This window comes from Somniosus microcephalus, chromosome 5 (genome assembly GCF_052327205.1).
Source record: "Somniosus microcephalus isolate GS21.2 chromosome 5, FLI_Smic_1.0, whole genome shotgun sequence".
In the NCBI taxonomy this organism is placed as follows: domain Eukaryota; kingdom Metazoa; phylum Chordata; class Chondrichthyes; order Squaliformes; family Somniosidae; genus Somniosus; species Somniosus microcephalus.
The window spans coordinates 122,604,456-122,627,354 of NC_140991.1; the positions used below are offsets into that span (position 1 = coordinate 122,604,456).

At 45.6% G+C, this 22,899-nt stretch overlaps 1 protein-coding gene across 20 annotated transcripts in view; it reads right to left on the minus strand.

Moving 5' to 3' along the window:
* LOC147117288 (poly(rC)-binding protein 3) overlaps positions 1–22,899 on the minus strand; it is a 676,376-nt gene that overhangs the window by 158,513 nt on the left and 494,964 nt on the right. For 19 of the 20 annotated variants that reach the window (XM_085988147.1, XM_085988142.1, XM_085988144.1 and 16 more), the window contains one exon: positions 176–220. The exons of the other annotated variant lie outside the window; for it this stretch is intronic. The gene's annotated coding sequence lies outside the window, so the exon portion shown is untranslated. The remainder of the gene's footprint in view (positions 1–175; positions 221–22,899) is intronic. 20 annotated transcript variants of the gene reach the window in all.

Genomic DNA, 22,899 nt, shown 5'->3' on the forward strand with positions numbered 1-22,899 from the left:
AACTGATATCTGCTGGTTTTCTTGATAGGTAATTGTCCCAAAAAGGATTTCAATTTCCTCATCTACAGATACAGTTTAATATTCTATAGAAGTTCTATGTAGATGTGTTTACTGTACAAGGAATCTTTATTTAATATGCTTTAAATTGTTGCTAGGTAATCTAAACATAACTTACTACAGCTGCACTTCAGTTATTCTGTCTCAGATGCTTCGTTTGCTCCTGAAACAGAGAAAGACAGAAATCTGGTAAATGCATCAATATTGATAATAAATACTGAAAAAAACAAATCCAGTCCATGTATCTTTTAGCTTTTAGTGGGAAAAAACCAAGGGGGAAACATTTGGTTGCTTTGCACCTCCTGGGCGCAAAGCAACTAATGCCCGGGCACAGTGCCGCCAACACCTCCCGCAAAATTCAGTGGGAGGTTAGCGGCAGCGGTAACCATTAGTACCCCGCAGTGCTGCGCTGTCAGCGATGACATCATCACTGGGTGCAGCGGCCCACTTGTGCTCTGGACACGATCTTCGGTATCATCCCCCTGACTTACCGCCAGATGATATGTCTGACGGGGTCATGGAGGCCTAGCTGTGGCTGGGACAGCGCTAATTAAAGGTGAGGTGTCGGGGGGCCATTTTTGTTGCTGGTTGCCTGCCAGCACCTGCCCCCATTACCGTCCCCGGCCTCCTTAACAGCCCCCCTGTGGAGTGCCGGCTGCGCTCCGTGAGCCCGGCACTCGTGCCGGGCTCTTTTTCCGGCACTCCAATCCCTGGTGACCCAGCTGGGCCCCAGGTCGTGCTGCGCAAGGCCCCTCCCCTTTAAGAAGGGGAGGAAGGCCTGCAGTACCGCGGTGCGATGTGCCGCAGCATGTGGAGCTGCGGCACGTAGCACCGCGATATTCCCTCGCAGCACCCCAAGAGGGAGGCGGGGCACTTCCAGTATCGCCCTGCTTCCCTCTTGGGGCGCAACCGATGAATTTCGGCCACGGGGTTGCTAATTTTTTTGGGGCGCTACTTTCAGCGCCCCGACAAAGTTAGTGCCCCAAAAGGGGCGCGACTCAATTCCGCCCCCCCCCCCGCCCCCCCAAGTGTCTCAGTCTTCGAAATTGTACGCCTTTTATACGATCAATTTTATATGTCTACATAATTTTGAAATGAACAGCTGAGGATAAACATTTAAAAATGTGGGGAAGCTGTGGGTAAAAATGTTCTACTCCATTGTGGTACAAAGCTATACAGATCAAGAAGATCCCAGTTTTGATCCCCAGTCTGTGCTAGATAGTTGATTGCAGAGGCATTAATGGGAGAACTACAATTGGTTTCAGTGTCCCTGTGCTAGGGGGGTGAAAAACAGACAGGATTCCCACTCCTCTCCTGATTGCTATTCAGCGACCCTGTTTGAGCTGCACCCGTGGACATTGGATGAATAACCGGCTTTGGCAGAGTTGAAATGCCCTTCTGTAGTCAAATAGCTTGCCAAAACTCAATGGCCGGAATTTTCTTTACCTTGGCGGGTCCAGTGCGGGTGGTGGCCATGTAGGGTCCCGACCCCGCTTCTGGCTCCATCCTGCTGTTGAAAATGAACTTACCTTAATGGGGCCTATTAAGCCCGCCAATGCGTTACCCAGCCCAATTAGATGAAGCGGGTCTGATGATGTCATTCATGACACGTTTTCAGCCAGGATCTTTAAAGGGACCGTGGCCACATTAGATTTGAAGTTTAATCTAACAAAGTGAGTATTGAATCTTTACTCTACAATCATATAATAAGTTATATATGAGTATCGAAGAAATATTTAAATATTATTAAGCAATATGATGCCATCTACAAATACGATCAAGAACATAATTTAAAAAGTACATTAATTGGGACGTTATTGGCGCTTTAGTCACAAATCTATCGACTTTTCAATCAGTAACTGGTACAAATAAAAGATGTGTGTGTATCAGTAACATATAAAATTAAGCAGATTTTAAATGTAATTGTAAAGGGGTGGATTTACAATCTTATGCAAGTTCAGCAGAAGAGCTGCAGAATCCCTGACAAACAGTGTAAGTGGTGCTTATGTGTTTCTGGGATTTCTGCAGCTCTTCCGTTGAAGTTAACAATGGACAAGTGAGAGAACTGCCATAGAAATTCACCCCCAAAGTCTCAGACTGAAAAATTAAATTAGTTATATTCAGGGACTGAAAGCAAATTGAACCAGTGGAATGAGTGATGAGAATGAAATTGTTACGGTTGATGACTTGATTGAATCTGTAACTGGACAATCACAGTCAACTGTGAGAAAAACCTGACCAGAAACAACACAAAAAATTATTTAATCTGTAACTGGACAATCACAGTATACTGTGAGAAAAATCTGACCAGAAACAACACAAAAATTTATTTAAATAGTGTATGTCATTTTTTATACTGCAGATCAAATCACTGTTGAGTTGGAAGGCAACAGCAGAGAATGGCCAGTGAAAAATGTATTTCCCTCACCATCTAGGGTAGGAGGGGAGCCTTCAGCACTCACATCCCTTCAGGAATTTATGAATTAACATTTATCAGTAGCTTTTCAAGTAGAACAGAATCTCCATCAATCTGTTAGCTGATGTAATCAGCATGTTTTTATTTTGGTTTGTTTTTCATGCTGTCAGTTAATCAGTTGGAGCAATGGCCACGGAACTCCTGCTTCAGGTTGACAGACATGGTTCCCGAGCTGCGTGAATCCTGTGGCCATGCAGGGAAATTTAAAAAGTAAGGGGAAAGAGGCTCTTAAGTGCCTGTAAACGACCTGATAATCATCGCAATTGGGTCCCCCGCCACTGCCGGTCGGTTCAGCTCCGCGATGACAGACGCGTCTGGGGGGAAAGCTCGTGGGAGTGAAATAACAGCAGGTTCCTGACCTGCTGTCAAAAATAATAACTTTCCCACCTGACCCGCCACTGATCTCGCCCACTACCACACCGGAAAATTCAGCCCAATATCTGGGCTGATACATGAACAATAGTAACTTGGGTAAGGTACTTGAGAGGCTATTAGTGCTAATGGAATTGTATCCCAGTATGAGTCACCGCCTTCAGAAGAAAATTGGGAGGAGAAACAAAAACACCACTGCAATAATTCTTTTGAAATTTTATGTAAAATAAAAAATATTCTGACAGGACAACATTTTTCAGATTAAATTTATAATGTTCCCATAAACATTTGAATTGAACAAGATTGTCATATTCAGGTGTACAAGATCACATAACTAATGCTTTATCTTAGTTTTATGTAAACCAACCACAGTAGATATATTTAGCCCGCTAGTTAACCGTGTTTTATTGACGAATATCTTTGAAATATCTTTCTTTCTCTACTTTGTTCTATAACATTTTAATTATCAGCTTGGTTCAGGCACAGTGAATAGTCAGCACTAAAGTAGACTTAGAGCTTTCTTATTCATCAGGCAGCATGACATCATTTGTTTCCAAATTACCAGGACTGTTCAATGCCTGGTAGAACCTCACTGCTCTTTAAACCAGATTTTTCTTGTCAATTAAATTAATTTTCACACCCTACTAAGGTTATAATACATGCAACAAGATTCCACTGAAAAACTCATATTGTTATGTCTTATTAAAATGATTAACTACAAATCATAGAATTACACAGACATTACAACACGGAAACAGGCTGTTTGGCCCAACCATACTGTGTTGGTGTTTATCCTCCACACATACACTAGTCCTCACCCCATGTGCCTGCGCTGTTCCTATATCTCTTTATTTCCCTTTCCTTGAACCACTTATTTAACCGATTCTTAAATGTTGACTAGTCTCTGCTTCAATCATTAACTGTGGTAGTCTCACAAACCTCAGTGTTAAAAAGCATCTCCACCTCAGCTCAGAACAACAACTTGCATTTATATAGCACCTTTAACATAGGAAAACAATCCAAAGCGCTTCACAGGAACGTTATCATAGAAAATTTGACACCAAACCAAATAAGGAGATATTAAAACAGGTGAACAAAAGTTTGGTCAAAGAGGTAGGTTTTAAGGAGCATCTTAAAGGAGGAGAGGTAGAGAGGTTTAGGGAGGGAATTCTGGAGCTTAGGGCCTCGGCAGCTGAAGGCATGGCCACCAATGGTGGAGCACAGAAAATTGGTGATGCGCAAGGCCAGAATTGGAGGAGCGCAGAGATCTCGGAGGGTTGTAGGGCTGCAGAAGGTTATAGAGATACGAAGGGACCATCGAGGGATTTGAAAACAAAGATGAGAATGTTAAAATTGAGGCATTGCCGGACCGGAAGCCAATGTACGTTAGCGAGCACAGGGGTGATGGGTTAACGGGGCTTGGTGCAAGTTAGGGTACGGGCAGCAGAGTTTTGAATGGGCTCAAGTTTACGGAGGGTGGAAGGTGAGAGATTGGCCAGTAGAGCATTGGAATAGTTGAGTCTAGAGGTAACAAAGTCATGGATGAAGCTTTGAGCAGCAGATGAGGTGAGGCAGGGGCAGAGAAGGGCACTGTATTGATGTATTTATGGAGATGGAAGCAGGCGGTCTTGGTGATGGAGAGGATATGGGGTCAGAAGCTCAGCTCAGGGTCAAATAGGATGCCAAGACTGCAAACAGTCTGGTTCATCCTCAGACAATGGTCAAGCAGAGGGATGGAGTCGATGGCAAGGGAAGGGAGTTTGTGGCGGGGACTGAAATAAAATGGCTTTGGTCTTTCCAATATTTAATTGGAGTAAATTTCTGCTCATCCAGTACTGGATTTCGGAAAGCAGCATGACAAATCAGAGACAGTGGGGGGATTAAGAGAGGTGGTGGAGATAGAGCTAAGTGTCATGAGTGTACATGTGGAACCTGATGTTGTGTCTTTGGTTGTTGCCGAGGGGCAGCATGTAGATGAGAAATAGGAGGGACTCCAAGGGTAGATCTTTGGTGGGCTCCAGAGATAACAGTGCGGGAGTGGGAAGAGAAGCCATTGCAGGTGATTCTCTGGCTACAACTGGATAGATAAGAACGGAATCAGGCGAGGGCAGTCCCACCCAGTTGGACAACAGAGGAGCGGCGTTGGAAGAGGATGGTGTGGTCAACCCTGTCAAAGGCTGCAGACTGGTCGAGAAAGAGGAGGAGGGATAGTTTACCACAGTATGTTTTATAATAAAATGAGAAATAATGATTGGCTAATTTCTCAAATCGGTGCAGCAGGCGGTTAAGAAGGCAAATGGTATGTTGGCCTTCGTAGCGAGAGGGTTCGAGTACAAGAACAAGGATGTCTTGCTGCAGTTGTACAGGGTCTTGGTGAGACCGCACCTTGAGTATTGTGTGCAGTTTTGGTCGCCTTATCTGAGGAAGGATGTTTTTGCCATGGAGGGAGTGCAGCGAAGATTCGCCAGACTGATACCTGGGATGGTAGGAATGACGTATGAGGAGAGATTGGGTCTGTAATGAAATCTGTCACCCCGATGGACTAAATCTAAAGAAGGGGTGAATGTAATGAAATCTGTTTGTTCTTGCCTGTATTCGTTCTTGCCTGTATTCGTTTTGCACTCATATATATTACCCTCCCCCACACGGTGTATAGTTTCACTTCCTCTTTCCTGACTAACCTGTATGACTCATTCCTGCGAGCCAGTCAGTGTGTTGAGATGTTAGCTCTGATCTTAGTGATTAAAAGCCAACTTGTTAAAGTCTATAACTTCTAGTTTTGTGGTTATTGAAGGCACATCAGGGTCGATTGGGCTTATACTCACTGGAGTTTAGAAGAATGAGAGGGGATCTCATTGAAACTTATAAAATTCTAACAGGACTGGATAGACTGGATGCAGGAAGGATGTTCCCGATGGCCGGGGAGTCCAGAACCAGGGGTCACAGTCTAAGGATAAGGGGTAAGCCATTTAGGACAGAGATGAGAAGGAATTTCTTCACCCAGAGAGTGGTGAACCTGTGGAATTCTCTACCACAGAAGGCAGTGGAGGCCAATTCATTAAATATATTCAAGGAGTTGGATATATTTCTTAAGGCTAAAGGGATCAAGGGATATGGGGAGAAGGCAGGGACAGGGTACTGAATTTGGATGATCAGCCATGATCTAATTGAAATGCGGAGCAGGCTCGAGGGGCCGAATGGCCTACTCCTGCTCCTATCTTCTATGTTTCTATGTTTCTTATAAAGTTTAATACAATTATTTAAATATTAGTAATCACAAAACTACAACTAATAGAAATATTAAACATTGAACACAACTTGCATTTATACATTATGTTATAAATCTCATCATCATAAAGAAACTACTCATGAAATAACGCTGGACGGCCAGCTGGTGGTGCCGTCCAAGGAGTATAAATACTCGGGCGTGGGCCCTGCTTGTCCAGGGACATTTTGTAAGACAAGGAACTAGTGAAGTACAACTAGACCTCCATGTTCTGAAACAAGTTGATTAAAGCCTTGCTTTATACTCAAACCAAGTGCGTAGTGAGTTTTATTACATCACATTACATTTAACGTTAAAAAAATTTTCAAGCACTTCACAGCAAAATGGATGCTGCGTCAGATGGGATGACTGAAGACTTGGCTGAAAAGATGGGTTTTGAAAAGATTTCTAAAAGGAGGAGTGGGGTGGAAAGGCTGAGAGGTATAGAGAGGGAGTGCCAGACAGTAGAACCCAAGTGGTTGAAGGTTCCGCCGCCAATAATGGGGCAAAGGGGGGGAGGATGTACAAAAGGCCAGAGTTGGGGTGGTGGAATACAGAGCTTGGATGAGACAAGGCCCTGGAGGGATTTAAAGACAAAGAGCAGGATCTTATATTTGAGGTGCTGGAAGGCGGGAGCCAAAGTAGATCTGCGAAGACTAAAGTGGGATAGGATATGTGTGGCACAATTTTGCACAAGTTTGTGGTTCTGGAAGGTGGAGGATGGAAGTCTTCAAGAAAAGCAAGTAGTCCAGTTTGAAGGTGACAAAGACATGTGAGAGTTTCTGTGGCAAAGGGACAGAGGTAAGGAATATTGCAGAGATGGAATTAACTCGTCTTTGTCCTAGATAGAATAAGTGTTCTGAAACTGGGCTCAGGGGCACCAAGAATGGGAGTGATCAGATTGAGTCCGAGACAGCTGTCAAGGTGGTGGAAGGAATTGGTGGCAAGGAAGCAGGGCTTGTGGTGAGGGTTAAAGACAATGCCTGCACACTTCTAGATGGCGAGCTGGACAAAGTTGTGACTCATCCAAGACATGGATGTCAGACAAGCAGTCTGATAATATGATAATACAGAGGTAGTCAAGTGATCAAGGGAATTGAAGAGATGGAGCTGGGATCAGTTGTGAACTTACACCTAACCAACAAGATAGCTACTGCTTGAAGCTTTGTACAGATGAACAGGACAGATGCAGAAATAAAACATTAGATGGATACTCTACAAGGAATTTACCAAAAATTAGCTTGGCTAACTTGCAGCTTCACCGAAGCGTACGAGAGCATGGGCCTTACACTAAACATCCATAAGACAAAGGTCCTCTACCAACCTGCCCCCGCCACACAGTACTGCCCCCCGATTATCAAAATCCACAACAAGGCCTTGGACAACGTGGACCACTTTCCATACCTCAGGAGCCTACTGTCAACAAGGGCAGACGTCGACGACGAAGTCCAACACCGCCTTCAGTGTGCCAGTGCAGCCTTCGGTTGCCTGAGGAAGAGAGTGTTTGAAGACCAGGACCTCAAACCCAGCACTAAGCTCATGGTCTACAGAGCAGCAGTGATACCCGCCCTGCTGTATGCCTCAGGGACATGGACCATGTACAGCAGGCACCTCAACGCATTGGAGAGGTACCACCAATGCTGCCTCCACAAGATCCTGCAAATCCATTGGCAGGATAGGCGCACCGACGTCAGTGTTCTTGCTCAGGCCAACATCCCCAGCATCGAAGCTTTGACCATGCTCGATCAGCTCCGATGGACGGGTCACATTGTCCACATGCCCGATACGAGACTCTACTCGGAGCTCCGGCATGGCAAGAGAGCCCCAGGTGGGCAGAGGAAACGCTTCAAGGACACCCTCAAAGCCTCCTTGAAAAAGTGTAACATCCCCAACGACACCTGGGACTCCCTGGCCCAAGACCACACAAAGTGGAGGAGAAACATCTGGGAAGGCACCGAACACCTTGAGTCTCTTCGCCGGGAGCAAGCGGAAGCCAAGTGCAGGCAGCGCAAGGAGCGCATGTCAATCCAAGCACCCCACCCACCCACCCCTTCAACCACCGTCTGCCCCACCTGTGACACTGACTGTAGGTCCCGCATTGGACTCATCAGTCACCTGCAAACTCATTTTTAATGTGCAAGCAAGACATCCTCGGTTCCGAGGGACTGCCTAAGAAGACGACAGATGAACAGGACAGATGCAGAAATAAAACATTAGATGGATACGCTACAAGGAATTTACCAAAAATTAGCTTGACTAACTTGCAGTAATGATGTCAGAGTCATTAATTCTTGTACGAATGCAGTCATTCATCAAAGCCATGAATCATATTGACAGTCTTCGCCCACACTGACACTGCATCCACACTGACAGCTGTTAGTAGCACATAAACTGACCAGAAACAGAATAAAACTCCACATAAATAGAATATTGAAACACAATATACAACAAACAATAACAGAACAGTGCTTTTAAGGATATAATCAAATCTCAGGCTTCAGATGACAGTTATAAATTGCTTATACTCATGATTTAAGACATTTAAATACCTTAAATTAATTATTACCTTACAATCAGCCCCAGAAATCCATTTTCTCTACATAGCCTATCTTTTTGACAAGTATAATGTGCATTTACGATCCAACATTTGTGATAAATTTGAGAAATAAACATTATTTTCACGACTAATATAGGAAACATTAATGGTAATTAGATGAATTATTGAGAATCAGAGCATTGTGAAACACCCTGGGCTACTGACTCAGAAAAGCCATCTTTAAATTTTCATTGGCTCATAATTTCCGATAGGAGGCTTCCTGCGTGCGGATGCCTCCTATCGGGAAAAAATCTACGCCCTTACCAGAGGGCTCCCGAGGTCCGCCATTTCCGATCCTGGGCCTCTCCACGACAAAATGCGCAGGGCCCACGTATCCCAGGAGCGCATGCAGTTCGCAAGTGTCCCTGGGATCACGTGGGCCAGGCGAGCCAATGGGAGAAGGGAATCCCCCTTCATACTTTTGACAGATAGACCTGTCAAAAGTATGAATGGTGATCACTGAAAAAAGACATCAAAACATTAAATATTTTTTTTTTAAACCATCACGTTTTTAAAATGAGTTAAAATTACATTAAATTAAATATTTTAAACAAAAATGTAATTTAAAAAAAAATTAAAGTTTTTTACAGGGCTAAAAATAAACTTACCTTTTCTTAAAAGTATTTTAAAATTATAAATGAGTGAACATTTTTTTAAAAACTTTTTTTAAACTCTTATGCTGGTAAAAGCAAGCCTTACGCCTGCTTTTACCAGGCGTAAGATTTTTACGTGATTTCAGCAGGCAGAGGTTCTGCAGAAAGCGGAACTCTCCACCCACAGAGGCCCTTCTCCAGGGCAGGCGTCCGATCTGTCAAGAGGATTCTTGACAGATTGGAAATGCCGGTTTTCAGCGCATGCGCTTCGCATGCCTGAAATCGGCATTTCCGATGTCCCTACGGGTGTGTACACAGCTCGTGCACACCCGTAGGCATCGGAAAATATGGGCCATTATATCCTCTGCATGCCTGCATATAAATTATTTTGTTACTGGCATGGCTGTCAATGTTAGTTTGAACTCCCATTGGCATTTATTACAACTGCTATTTAAGTTTACTTGCAGGTCTTATTAGCAATAATAAATTTCAAGCCATGTCTATATTGGGGTTTGTATCAGCATTACTTTAAGTACTTGGTTTTGTTTTGTGCCAAAATAATAAGTAGCATGGCAAATCCCTAACAGAAACAGGCCATATTATTGTCCAATTAAATTATGGTCAGTATGGAGGAAGACCCTGGCTGTCTGAAAACCCTTGTAGAACTCCTGAGATACACAACTCATTGCTGTGCATCAGAGCTACTGAAAACCACAGAAAAACATTTAAATAAATCAACGATGTCTCACACAGTAAATATACATGATCTTATAGTGAAAGATATCCTTGTTCCAAGAAGGATTTGTTTTTATATGGTTATGTTCCAATCAATTTTGACCACAAATTTAAAAATATAATTATTTAAATTAATTATGAATATGTGAGTAACTTAAACATGCCTGCCTTGCTCATTAAGTCCAGTAGATGTTATGCAGAGAATGGTAGTTTGACATCTCACGAATTTTTTTTGAATTTTCTTTCATATCATCCTTTCTCCCAGGAAAATGTTCTCAACATACATAGAATATTTATCCACGTGATTAAAAAGCTAGCAATAATCAGTTCAAAACATACAACCATTATTCCTTCAAAAACACAGGTTACAATTAAAATGATCTGGCAATTTTTACTTTGGGTGGACTTGGCCAGGTGGTGGGAGGAGCCCTCACGCCATCTATCCGAAGTCACTGATAAGACACATGAGTCATGGGGGGGGTGGTGGGGGAAGCGAGAGGGTGGTCGTCAAATCAGACAACCCAAACGTTGAGCTGAGCCAGAAGTAGGGACCAATGAGAGGGGGAGGGAGGTAATTGCTGGGTGTAGGCACTGACAGGCCTGCCATGGGACAGAATATTTTTGTGGTACTAAGAGGAGCATTCATGGTTCTCCTGAGGCCACAACAATCTTGGGGGAAAAAAATCCCAGAAATTAATCTTTTTCTGAGTGGCCTGCTGCGGTCCCAGTAAGGGCCGCTCGTTCGGCTGCTCACCATCCAGTACCATTAAACGGAGTGTGCATGGTGCACGCTCCATCCATTGGTACCTCAAAAGTTGCATCAGGTTTCTATGTACATCATAGGACCCCAAATTTCATATTACAAGTAGGCTTCCACCTAAAATAGGTAGATGTCTGGGTCTCCTATGTGAAAATGCCAGTGGGCTGATCAGGAGTGGGAATGAAGCAGTATGTTCAGCCATGCGATTTTGGGATGCTACCACCCAGTTCTTGCAAGGTGGAGGCCCTCAAAATTGGGGCCAATGTTTTAGTTATGTGACTCAACATGTGTAATATTTTATAGGCGTTTTAGCTTACAAAAACTTTAAGAAATGCTACAGAATCAAAGAAATTTCAGACCTGTAAGAGAATATTTGGCTCATTGTGCATATGGTAACCCACATTTGAGCTATCTGCTCTAACCCTACTTCCCTGCTCTTTTCCTGTACTCTAATATTTTTTTTCTTCAGGTGTTTATCTATTTCCTTCCTAAATGTCATGACTGATTCAGCAAAGCAGCCACTTTTGGTAACACATTCCATATTGTATTAACCTTTGCATGAAAATATTTCTTCTAATGTACTTCCTTTATGATTCTACATTGCATATTTTCCATGATTCTGTAGGAATTGTCAGGTTCCTAATCAAAAGACTGAGATCGAGTCAGTCTGTTAACTAAACTAAGTTTAATACTGTTTTGCAGAAGTAACAATCAAATGCAGGAGAACTAACAAACAGGTCTATGCTCAATGCTGGCTCCACGAGGACTGAGAGAGAGGGCTCCTCCCTCTGACGTCATGACATCATCACGTTTCCCGCCGTTGGGAACGTCACGTGACCCATGTGGTGACGTCATTGCGTTTGGTCTTAACCCTTTAGAGACCGCTCTATTTACATGTAGTAAAACGAATACAGGTACAGATTCATTCAGTTACAGATAATTATGTACATCGATATAAGAGTCCCTTGGTGGCTCTGCCACAATTCCACAATTTTTTTCATAGCAGGGTGAACAAACCTGCACACCACACTCCAACTGTGTCTTGGCCAATGTCTTATATAGATTCATGATCACCTCCTTGCTTTTGTATATAACACACCTGTGTAAAACCCAGATTCTCATTTTATGTCTTTTCCCCACCCAGAAGCCTGCTTTTAAAGGTCTGTGTTTATGCACCCCTTGAACTCTGTTCCTGTTAGGATATGTTTCAATCTCTGTTTTTCCAAAAATGTACTACTTCTATATATCTGCCATCTACTCTATCCTGTCTACGTACTCCTGCAGTCATTTGCATTCTTCCTCACTGTTTGACATTGGGAGAAAATGATGGTATTATTTCATCGATGCCCACATCTAAGTATATGGACAAACAAATGTCCAAACAGATCTTGGGGTGCACCAGTAGTAACATTTTGTCAATCCCAGAAACATTTAGTTTCTCCCACTCTCTTCTTTCTATGCTTCAGCCACCTCTCCTATTATGCTTTGTCATGCCATGGTCCTTAATCTTTGTAACACGTGTCCTGTAATAATGCCCCTTTTGGATGGAGAAAGGGCCTACAGTGGGCATCTCTCCTCCTTTAATCCCCAAAATGTTACCTTGTATAGATCTCAGCTAAGTCTGAGGCCTATAAACAAAAAGTAATTCTTCAGAGCTTTGGGGCTCTTCTGTCCCCTTTAGTAGCCTCCTCTTTCTCCCCGCCTGCAGCACTGGCATATCATCCTCCCTCATAGAGTGGAATTCTTCTTGGTGAAGGGTATCCTGTCAGGAACCCACCTTGCAAAAGATAGTGGAGGGAAAACTAATCTTGGGTATTAGCACAAAATAGGCGATAGCAAATCAGCAGCCCATTTTACACACCGTCCTTTTTTCCCCCATTGATATTAATGGAAATGAAATTTGGATGGAGTGTAAAAAGGGCTGCTGGTTCACTATCACCGATTTTGTGCTACCATAAGGAAAAATTTATACCCAAATGACTAAAACTGGGTCAGGGTCATGGTGGGGTTGTGGTGGTGGTGGCGGAATTCCTGCCCCAACAATTCTTCAGCAGGAGCAGGGAAATTCAGCCCAAAACGTCGACTGAGTAAGAGAAATTAAACAGATAGCATAGGATAAGGGCAAGGTCCTGGGCACATATTTTGAGGACAATAGGAGGGACATGATCAGAAGTTGTGGTGGCCTACTTTGTGCTATACATTATTTTTTGCTGGGAATGGGGCAAAATTTAAATTGTAATGGGATACGGTAGCATAGTGGTTATGTTACTGGACTAGTAATCCAGAGGCCTGGACTAATAATCCAGAGATGTGAGTTCAAATCCCACCACAGCAGCTGGGGAATTTAAATTCAATTAATTAAATAAATCTGGAATAAAAAGCTAGCGTCAGTAATGGTGAAACTACCAGATTGCCATAAAAACCCATCTGGTTCACTAATGTCCTGTAGGGTTCTCAAAATTCCCACATTACCCAGAGTTATTAATAAAGGGACCCTGAAGGACGAAGTTATAAGGGAACCCTAAACAAAATGGCTTCTGGATCTCGTGGCAGAAGCCTGCAAGATTGGAAAGCAGGGCCCTGCAAAAACGGGAAAAGAACTAACCCTGATTTGGCGCGCAGCTAACAACCTCCGAAGTAGTATAATTGTAGGCCCACTGGTAACAAAAAAAAACCCGAACAAAGCTGATGAACGAAGCAGGGGTAGAAGAAGAAGCAGATGAAGGCAGGCCAATGAAAGGCAGAGAAGGGCAGTGTGGAGAAGCGTTGGGGACGAGCAGGCACACACCCTGGTCCAGATATACTTGAAACTCAATGAAGCAGAAACGACCAAGAGCACCGCGGTAACAAAGGGCCGGGTAAACCATACCTTCAAATCATTACCACTGCACAGGTAGTGATCTAGGCCACCGTGACCGAGCCGACACCGAAGACTGCCAACCGAAACCCAACCGCAACAAAACTTCGACGACCAGACCACCACCAGAAGAACAAAACCCGAAGTTTTTTTCCACTCTACAAGGTAAAGTACCCAACAAAGACTTTACTCCCTATCTCTAACGGAGAAAAGAGGGTACTTTACTTGGACGACTCCACCACCGCGCCCTGAGACCATGTGGGCGACAGCAGGCCCCAAAGGACACCAAGAGCAAACCGCAAAACTGCAGCCGGCTTAATCGACAGGATTCGACCTGTCCAGAAACCCTTATTGGTGAGCATAATCCCTGGCCCCTCACAGCACAATTAGTTAGGTATTGGGGGTGGGACAAGGGTAAGGAGATTAATACTGTGATTTTTCCCTCGATGTGCTGTGTGTTCCCCATTCCTAATTAAGTGTACTCTTGTAAGCCTGTAACTATTCCAGTAATTTTCAGTGTTGTAACTTTTATTGTGCCTTTTAATAAAAATACAGTTTTCTTGTACCAAACCAGTTGTCTACACCAATTCTGTATCGCCGCCTGTACCTAAGTCCGGTGTCTAGAACCCAGGGGTGTGGGAGCGATTTGAACCACTCAGGAACCCAGTCAGAGGCAAGCTGACTGCGCACACGCCACCCCCTACAGTCCTTTGGGGAAGGAAATCTGCCAGCCTTACCCAGTCTGGCCTATATGAGACCCCAGACCCACAGCAACATGGTTGACTCTTAACTGCCCTCTGAAATGACCTAGCAAGCCACTCAGTTGTAACAAACCGTTATGAAAAACAATAGTAAGAATAAAACTAGATGGATCGGCATTGACCTAGGCACCAGATTCGGACACGACAAAGGCACACCCAGCCCAGAAGACCCTGCAAAGTTCTCCTCACGAACTAGTAAAGCAACAGCCTGACATAGTTATACTCACAGAATCATATCTATGAGCCAATGTCCCAGAGTCCTCCATCACCATTCTTGCAGGACAGACCCACCAAAGGTGGCAGCACAGTGGTATACAGTTGGGAGGGAGCCCTGGGAGTCCTCAACATTGACTCCGGATGCCATGAAGTCTCATGGCATTAGGTCAAACATGGGCAAGGAAACCTCCTGCTGATTATCACCTACTGCCCTCCCTCAGCTGATGAATTAGTACTTCTCCATGTTGAACACCACTTGGAAGAAGCAATGAGTCATAGCAAGGGCACAGAATGTACTCTGGGTGAGGGACTTCAATGTCCATCATCAAGAGTGGCTCGGTAGCACCATCGCTGGCCGAGTCCTGAAGGACATAGCTGCCACACTGGCCCTGTGGCAGGAGGTGAGAGAACCAACACGAGGCAAAAATCTACTTTACTTTGTATTCACCAATCTACCTGTTGCAGATGCATCTGTCCATGACAATATTGGTAGGAGTGACTGTAGTGTATGTACCTTTAAGAGAGAACTACTTTTACAGCTCCTGTATACTGTAGTACCGGCAGTGACCACACCTGTATATAAGCCTTGAGCATGCCTCTGTACTGCCAGTCTTGAGACTATCCTACTCCAGTAAACACCTGTTAATTGTTAAGTTACAGCCTCCGTGTAGTTATTGGAAAACATCCTACTTTAAGAATCACGGATCTAACAGTGGCGACGAGGTTGCTTCGAATCTGCCTGCAACTCTGCATTTCCCTTCAAGGATTCGCTCCGGGAGGACGGTGGAAGAAAGTAGAGGCCAGAAGCACGGGCGTCGACCATGAGCAACCGCCCAGTCATCCGGCAGAGAGTAAACATCGCAGGGGAGGCTGTTGAGAGCCGAGCTTGGTTCCCCAGCCACGACGATCCAGCAACAGACTGGCAACAGGTACAGCGCACACCCTTCCCGGACAGCAGCAGCTGGAGCCGACCGACGGCATAGAAAAAGCCGAGCAGCGTCGACGGGGTAAGAGAGAGGGTGAAGCGCACAGGGCGCGGCCGGGGGTTGAAAACCGAGCGGCGTCAAGGAAAAACAAACAGAGAGAGAGAGAGGGTAAAGCAGCAGCCGGGTTCAGGACCGAGCGACACCAACGGGAAAGGCGCACAGGAGAACACGCAGAGCACAGCCAGGGCTCAAGGGCTGAACCGCATCCGCGGGGAGAAGAAGGGAGAGCGTGGGAGACGCCATTGAGCCACGGAGAAGAAGGGAGAGCGCAGGAGACGCCATTTTTAGAAGCCGCAGCGGAGAAGAAGGGCGAGCGCGGGAAGAAAGGAAAGCACGAGAGACGCCATTTTGTGCCAGTGGAGAAGAAGGGAGAGCGCGGGAGACGCCATTTTAGACAGTTAAATCACACCCAGGGATGTCGAAGAGTGGCAGTATCACTGCGTTCGAAAATGAAGTCGAAGATTGGGCGACATATGTGGAACGCATTGAGGTGTACTGCAGGGCGAATGAAGTGCCAGATGCTAGGAAAGCACTGGTTTTGTTAAATTCCATGGGTGCAAAAACTTATGGCTTACTGCGAAACCTAATAACCCCAGAGAAGCTCGTGGATAAGAATTTCGAAAGCATAGTAGAAATCCTACAGGACCACTTAAACCCCACACCGCTGCTGATAGCAGAAAGATTTAAGTTCCACAAAAGGAACCAGCATAAAGACGAAAGTAATGCTGAGTACTTAACGGAACTGCGCAAGCTATCGAAACACTGCCAGTTTGGAGTGGGACTATCAGATACGTTAAGGGACAAGTTTGTGTGTGGGCTTCAAAGTGAAGGAACCCAGAAACGGCTTCTATCAGAAAAGGATCTTACGCTGGACAAGGCTTTCAGCATGGCAGTATCACACGAAGCAGCCACACGGGGCGCTGCAGAGATACAACGGAGACCGCAAGAATATGGCACCAATGAAATGTCATATGGAGCAGGGAAGTGTTATCGCTGCGGCAGAACAACACACGACCAGAAGGATTGTTGGTTCAAGGACCAAGTGTGCAGACAGTGTGGAAAAGCAGGACACATAGCAAGAGTCTGCAGGTCAGGGAAGAAAACCAACAGCAAGAAATCTCCACAGGAGAAGTACAAAAAGGTACATAAGGTGATGGACAGTAGTTCAGACGAACAGAAAAGTGATACAGACTCCGGAAGCAAGGAGCTGGGTTGTCTGAAACTACATAAGGTAACCAAAATGGAGGATCACCAAACTATCTGGGTCACACTCAAGATAGACGGAGTCCAAGTGAAAATGGAATTGGACACTGGATCAGCCCTAACAGTCATAAACCAAAGGGACTACAAGCGGCTATTTTCACATATACCCTTCAAAGCTACAGAGATTGTCTTGAAGACGTACACGGGGCAAAAAGTCTACCCCAAAGGAAAAATAAGGGTGAAAGTGATATACAAATGCCAGGAAATACCTAAAATGGACCTATATGTATTGCCAGATGGAGGACCACCACTACTAGGACGTGAATGGATCCGGAAGATACAATTAGATTGACATTCCATACAGGCACTGAAGGTTGAGGCCAAAAAGGATGACGACGTCACACCTGGACGACTGTCAAAAATGCTAACTTATGCACAAGAAGTGTTCCAGGAGGGACTCGGAACACTAAAAGGCATAACAGCAATGATTAAAATAGAGGAAAATACGAGCCCAAAGTTTTTTAAGGCCAGACCGGTGCCTTATGCGATCCGACCAGCCGTCGAAGCAGAGCTGGAAGGGTTGGAACGTTCTGGAGTACTGTCCAAAGTAGACTGGAGTGAGTGGGCTACACCCATCGTTCCTGTAATGAAGAGGTCGTTGAGTAATACGCCTGGGGAACCAAAGAAGGTCCGCATCTGTGGGCATTTTAAGGTGACAGTGAACCCAGTCCTTCACACGGTACAATATCCGCTTCCACGGATTGAGGATATTTTCGCCTCGCTATCTGGAGGTAAACGCTTCACCAAAATTGATCTGGCCCAGGTGTACTTGCAAATGGAGGTAGAAGAAGCCTCGAAACAATACCTCACGATCAACACTCATAAAGGCCTCCACCAATACAACCGGCTGGTGTTCGGGGTAGCATCGGCTCCGGCTATTTGGCAAAGGGCAATGGATCAAGTCCTGCAAGGGATTCCAGGGACCCAGTGTTATTTGGACGACATCCTGGTCACGGGCAAAAATGACAGTGATCACCTCGCCAACCTGGAGAAGGTGCTCACTAGATTAAAGGAATATGGGCTACGAGCTAATCGCCATAAGTGCGAGTTTTTCCAGAAGCAGATCTCGTATTGTGGCCACGTTATTGATGAAGAGGGGTTACAGAAGTCCCCTGAAAAGATTGAGGCAGTAGTCAAGGTTCCAGCACCGGAAAATGTGTCACAACTGAGGTCGTTCCTCGGGCTGGTGTACTACTACCATAAGTTCTTACCAAATTTGTCTACAGTATTACACCCACTGAACACCCTACTGCAAACGGGGGTACTATGGAAGTGGAATGACGAATGTAAACAAGCTTTCCAGAAGTGCAAAGAATTGATCACATCAAAAGAGGTGTTGGCCCATTTCAACCCAGCACTACCAATTCGGTTGGCATGTGATGCATCACCCTATGGTATTGGAGCGGTGCTGTTGCACAAATTCCCAGACGGGTTGGAGAGGCCAGTAGCCTTTGCGTCTCGGTCACTAACCTCAGCCGAGCGCAACTACACCCAGATCGACAGGGAGGCCCTCAGCCTAGTATGGGGAGTAAAAAAATTCAACCACTATCAGCATGGGCAGAAGTTCACCTTGCTGACTGACCACCAACCACTTGTCTCCATCTTTAATCCAAAGAAGGGCGTGCCGGTGATGACTGCACAACGGTTACAAAGATGGTCCCTTTTTCTAGGGGCGAACCAATATGAAATAGAATATAAAGGCACGAAACAGCCTGGAAACGCTGATGGGCTATCACGCTTGCCACTGCCTACTGTGGAGGAAGCACCAGCAGTGGACCCTATCGAGATATTTTATTCGTCAATAATTGAACGATTGCCAGTAACTAACGCGGATATAGAGAAGGAGACCCGCAATGATCCGACACTGTCTCGGGTATATGATTTGACGGTGAGGGGATGGCCAACACATGGCGACTCACTGTTGCCAGCATTCTCATCCAGAAGAGAACAGCTGTCAGTATGCCAGGGGACAGTGATGTGTGGATCCCGAGTGGTAATTCCACCCAAGTTAAGGGAGAGAGTGCTAAATGAGCTTCACGAAGGTCATCTGGGAGGGGTAAAAATGAAAAGCCTTGCTAGGGCTTATGTGTGGTGGCCGGGAATTGATCAACAAATCGAGGACCTAACTAAGAGCTGCTCAGGATGCCAGTAGCTCCGAAATGCACCACCACATGCCCCTCTACACCCATGGGAGTGGCCCTCCTCTCCATGGCAATGGGTGCATATTGATTTTGCTGGTCCATTCATGGACTCAATGTTCTTAATAGCAGTGGATGGGCACTCGAAATGGCCTGAGGTGATAAAAATGTCCTCAACCACTACAGAGAAAACGATTGCAGTCCTACGGACCATATTTGCCAGGAACGGCTTGCCAGAGCAGATTTGCTCTGATAATGGACCACAGTTTGTGTCCGAAGAGTTTCGGAAATTTATGAGAAGGAATGGGGTAAGGCATTACACATCCGCCCCGTATCATCCAGCCACAAATGGATTGGCTGAGAGGTTCGTACAAACCTTTAAAAAGGCGATAAAGACCATGTGCGATGATGAAATTCCACTACAGCATAAGGTGGACAATTTCCTGTTAGCCTACAGAAATGCGACACATGCAGTTACCAACCAGACCCCGGCCATGATGTTCTTTAACCGAAGGTTGAGATCTCGTCTGGATTTGCTCAGACCAAATGTGCGAAGAAATGTTGAGGATAAACAATTCCAGCACATCAATGAGAAGCCGACAAGGAGCTTCAATGTAGGACAACCAGTCTTGGCCCGTGACTACCGAACAGAGAAATGGCAACCCGGAACGATATGCACACGGCAGGGGCCATTAATGTACACAGTGGATGTTGGGGAGAACATTGTGAGACGCCACGTCGACCAGATCTTAGCGTCACAGGAACGAGTCAACCCCAGGTCTCGCGTACCTGGGGATGAACCCGACATACCAGTAGCATCTACCTCAGAAACAGTAGCAGTGGAAACCGATGAAAGGGGGCCAGAATCGCCTCCGCGCCAAGAACAAGAACCTCAGGAAAGGCGCTATCCAGAAAGGATCAGGAAGCCGCCCCAAAGACTGAATCTATAAATGGACTATTTCTGTTTAATGTGCATATTAATGTGTTAATTGTTATTTGCATATTATGGGTACTGCTAATCTAAAAGGGGAGGAATTGTAGTGTATGTACCTTTAAGAGAGAACTACTTTTACAGCTCCTGTATACTGTAGTACCGGCAGTGACCACACCTGTATATAAGCCTTGAGCATGCCTCTGTACTGCCAGTCTTGAGACTACCCTACTCCAGTAAACACCTGTTGATTGTTAAGTTACAGCCTCCGTGTAGTTATTGGAAAACATCCTACTTTAAGAATCACGGACCTAACAGTGACCACAGCTCAGTCCTTTTGGAGATGAAGTCCCGTCTACACACTGAGGACACCCTCCATCGTGATGTGTGGCACTACCATCGTGCTAAATGGGATAGATTCAGAACTCAAAACTGGGCATCCATGAGGCGCTCAGCAGCAGCAGCAGAACTGTAATCCACCACAATCTGTAACCTCATGGCTTGGCATATTCCTCACTCTACCATTACCATCAAGCCAGGGGACCAACGGGGTTCAATGAGGAGTGTAGAAGAGCATGCCAGGAGCAGCACCAGGCGTACCTAAAAATTAGGATGTACATTACTATATGTAAATCATTGGCTTAGGATGTACATAAGACCATATGAAATTTTGAACTGTAAACACACAGCATTTGTGCTGTGCACGCTACACTGACACTGAGCAGTCGATTCAGCGTTCCTTAAAGAGATCACTGGATGCTGCATTAAAATGGCCAAAACTCTACACCTCCATCATAATACTTGTCGTGTATGTGCCTTTAAGTCAGAACTACTTTTTACAGCTCCTGTATACTGTAGTACCGGCAATGACCACACCGGTACATAAGCTGTGCGCATGCCTCTGTACCCCAGTCTAGAGATTACCCTCCTCCAGTAAAGACCTGTTATTTGTTAATGTACAGCATCCGTGTGATTATTTATCCACTGTACCATGGATCTAACAGTGGCGACGACTGTCGATTCGAATCTACCAGCAACATAAAGTCAGGAACATGGACGTCGACCGCAAGCAACCGCCCAGCAGTCAGGCAGAGATCCAACTTCGCTGGGGAGGCTGTGGAGAGCCAGGCTTGGTTCCCCAGCCACAACAAGCAGTAAGAGACCGACAACAGGTCCAGAGCACACCCTTCCCGAGCAGCGGCGGCTGGAGCCAACCGACGGCAGAGAGAGAGCCAAGCAGCGTCGACGGGGTAAGAAAGAGGGTGAAGAGAGCAGGGCGCAGCCGGGGGTTGATCACCGAGCAGCGTCGAGGAAAAATACTGCAAACCGGAGAGAGAGAGGGTAAGAAACAGCCGGGTTCTAGACTGAGCGGCGTCGACAAATATCAAGAGAAGAACGCGCAGAGCACAGCCAGGGATCACGGGCTGATCAGGGTCCACGGGGCAAAGCAAGGGGAGACGCCATTGAGCCGCAGAGAAGCAGGGAGAGTGCGGGAGACGCCATTGAGCCGCGGAGAAGAAGGAAGAGTGCGGGAGACGCCATTTTGCGAAGCCGCAGCGGAGAAGACGGGTGAGCGCGGGAAGGAAGGAAAGCGCGGGAGGCGCCATTTCTTGCCAGCGGAGAAGAAGGGGAAGGGCGGGAGGCACCATTGGTGATAGTTAATGCACAACCAAGGATGCTGAAGAGTGGCAGTATCTCTACGTTCGACAATGAAGTCGAAGATTGGGCGACATATGTGGAACGTATTGAGGTGCACTGCAGGGCGAATGAAGTGCCAGATGCTAATAAAGCACTGGTTCTGTTAAAATCCATCGATGCAAAAACTTATGGGTTACTGCGAAATCTAATAACCCCAGAGAAGCCGGTAAACAAGAATTTTGAAAGCATAGTAGAAATCCTACAGGACCACTTAAACCCCACACCGCTGCTGATAGCAGAACGATTTAAGTTCCATAAAAGGAACCAACACAAAGATGAAAGCAATGCTGAGTACCTAACGGAACTGCGCAAGCTATCCAAATACTGCCAGTTTGGAGCGGGACTAGCAGACACGTTAAGGGACAAGTTTGTGTGTGGGCTACAAAGTGAAGGAACCCAGAAACGGCTTCTATCAGAAAAGAACCTTACGCTGGACAAAGCTTTCAGTATGGCAGTATCACACGAAGCAGCCGCAAGGGGCGCTGCAGAGATACAACGGAGACCGCAAGAATATGGCACCAACGAAATGACCTATGGAACAGGGAAGTGCTATCGCTGCGGCAGAACAACACATGACCAGAAAGATTGTTGGTTCAAGGACCAAGTGTGCAGACAGTGTGGGAAAGCAGGACACATAGCAAAAGTCTGCAGGTCTGGGAAGAAAACCAACAGTAAGAAATCTCCACAGGAGAAGTACAAAAAGGTACACCAGGTGATGGACAGTGGTTCAGATGAACAGAAAAGTGACACAGACTCCGGAAGCAAGGAGCTGGGTTGTCTGAAACTACATAATGTAACCGAAATGGAGGATCACCAGACTATCTGGGTTACACTCAAGATAGACGGAGTCCAAGTGGAAATGGAATTGGACACAGGGTCAGCTCTAACAGTCATAATCAAAGAGACTACAAGCGGCTATTTTCACACATACCCTTGAAAGCTACAGAGATTGTCTTGAAGATGTATACGGGGCAAAAAGTCTACCCCAAAGGGAAAATAAGGGTGACAGTGACATATAAAGGTCAGGAAATACCTAAAATGGATATATATGTATTGCTAAATGGAGGACCACCACTGCTAGGACGTGAATGGATCCGAAAGATACAATTAGATTGGCATTCCATACAGGCACTGAAGGTTGAGGCCAAAAAGGATGACGACGTCACACCTTAATGACTATCAAAAATGCTAACTG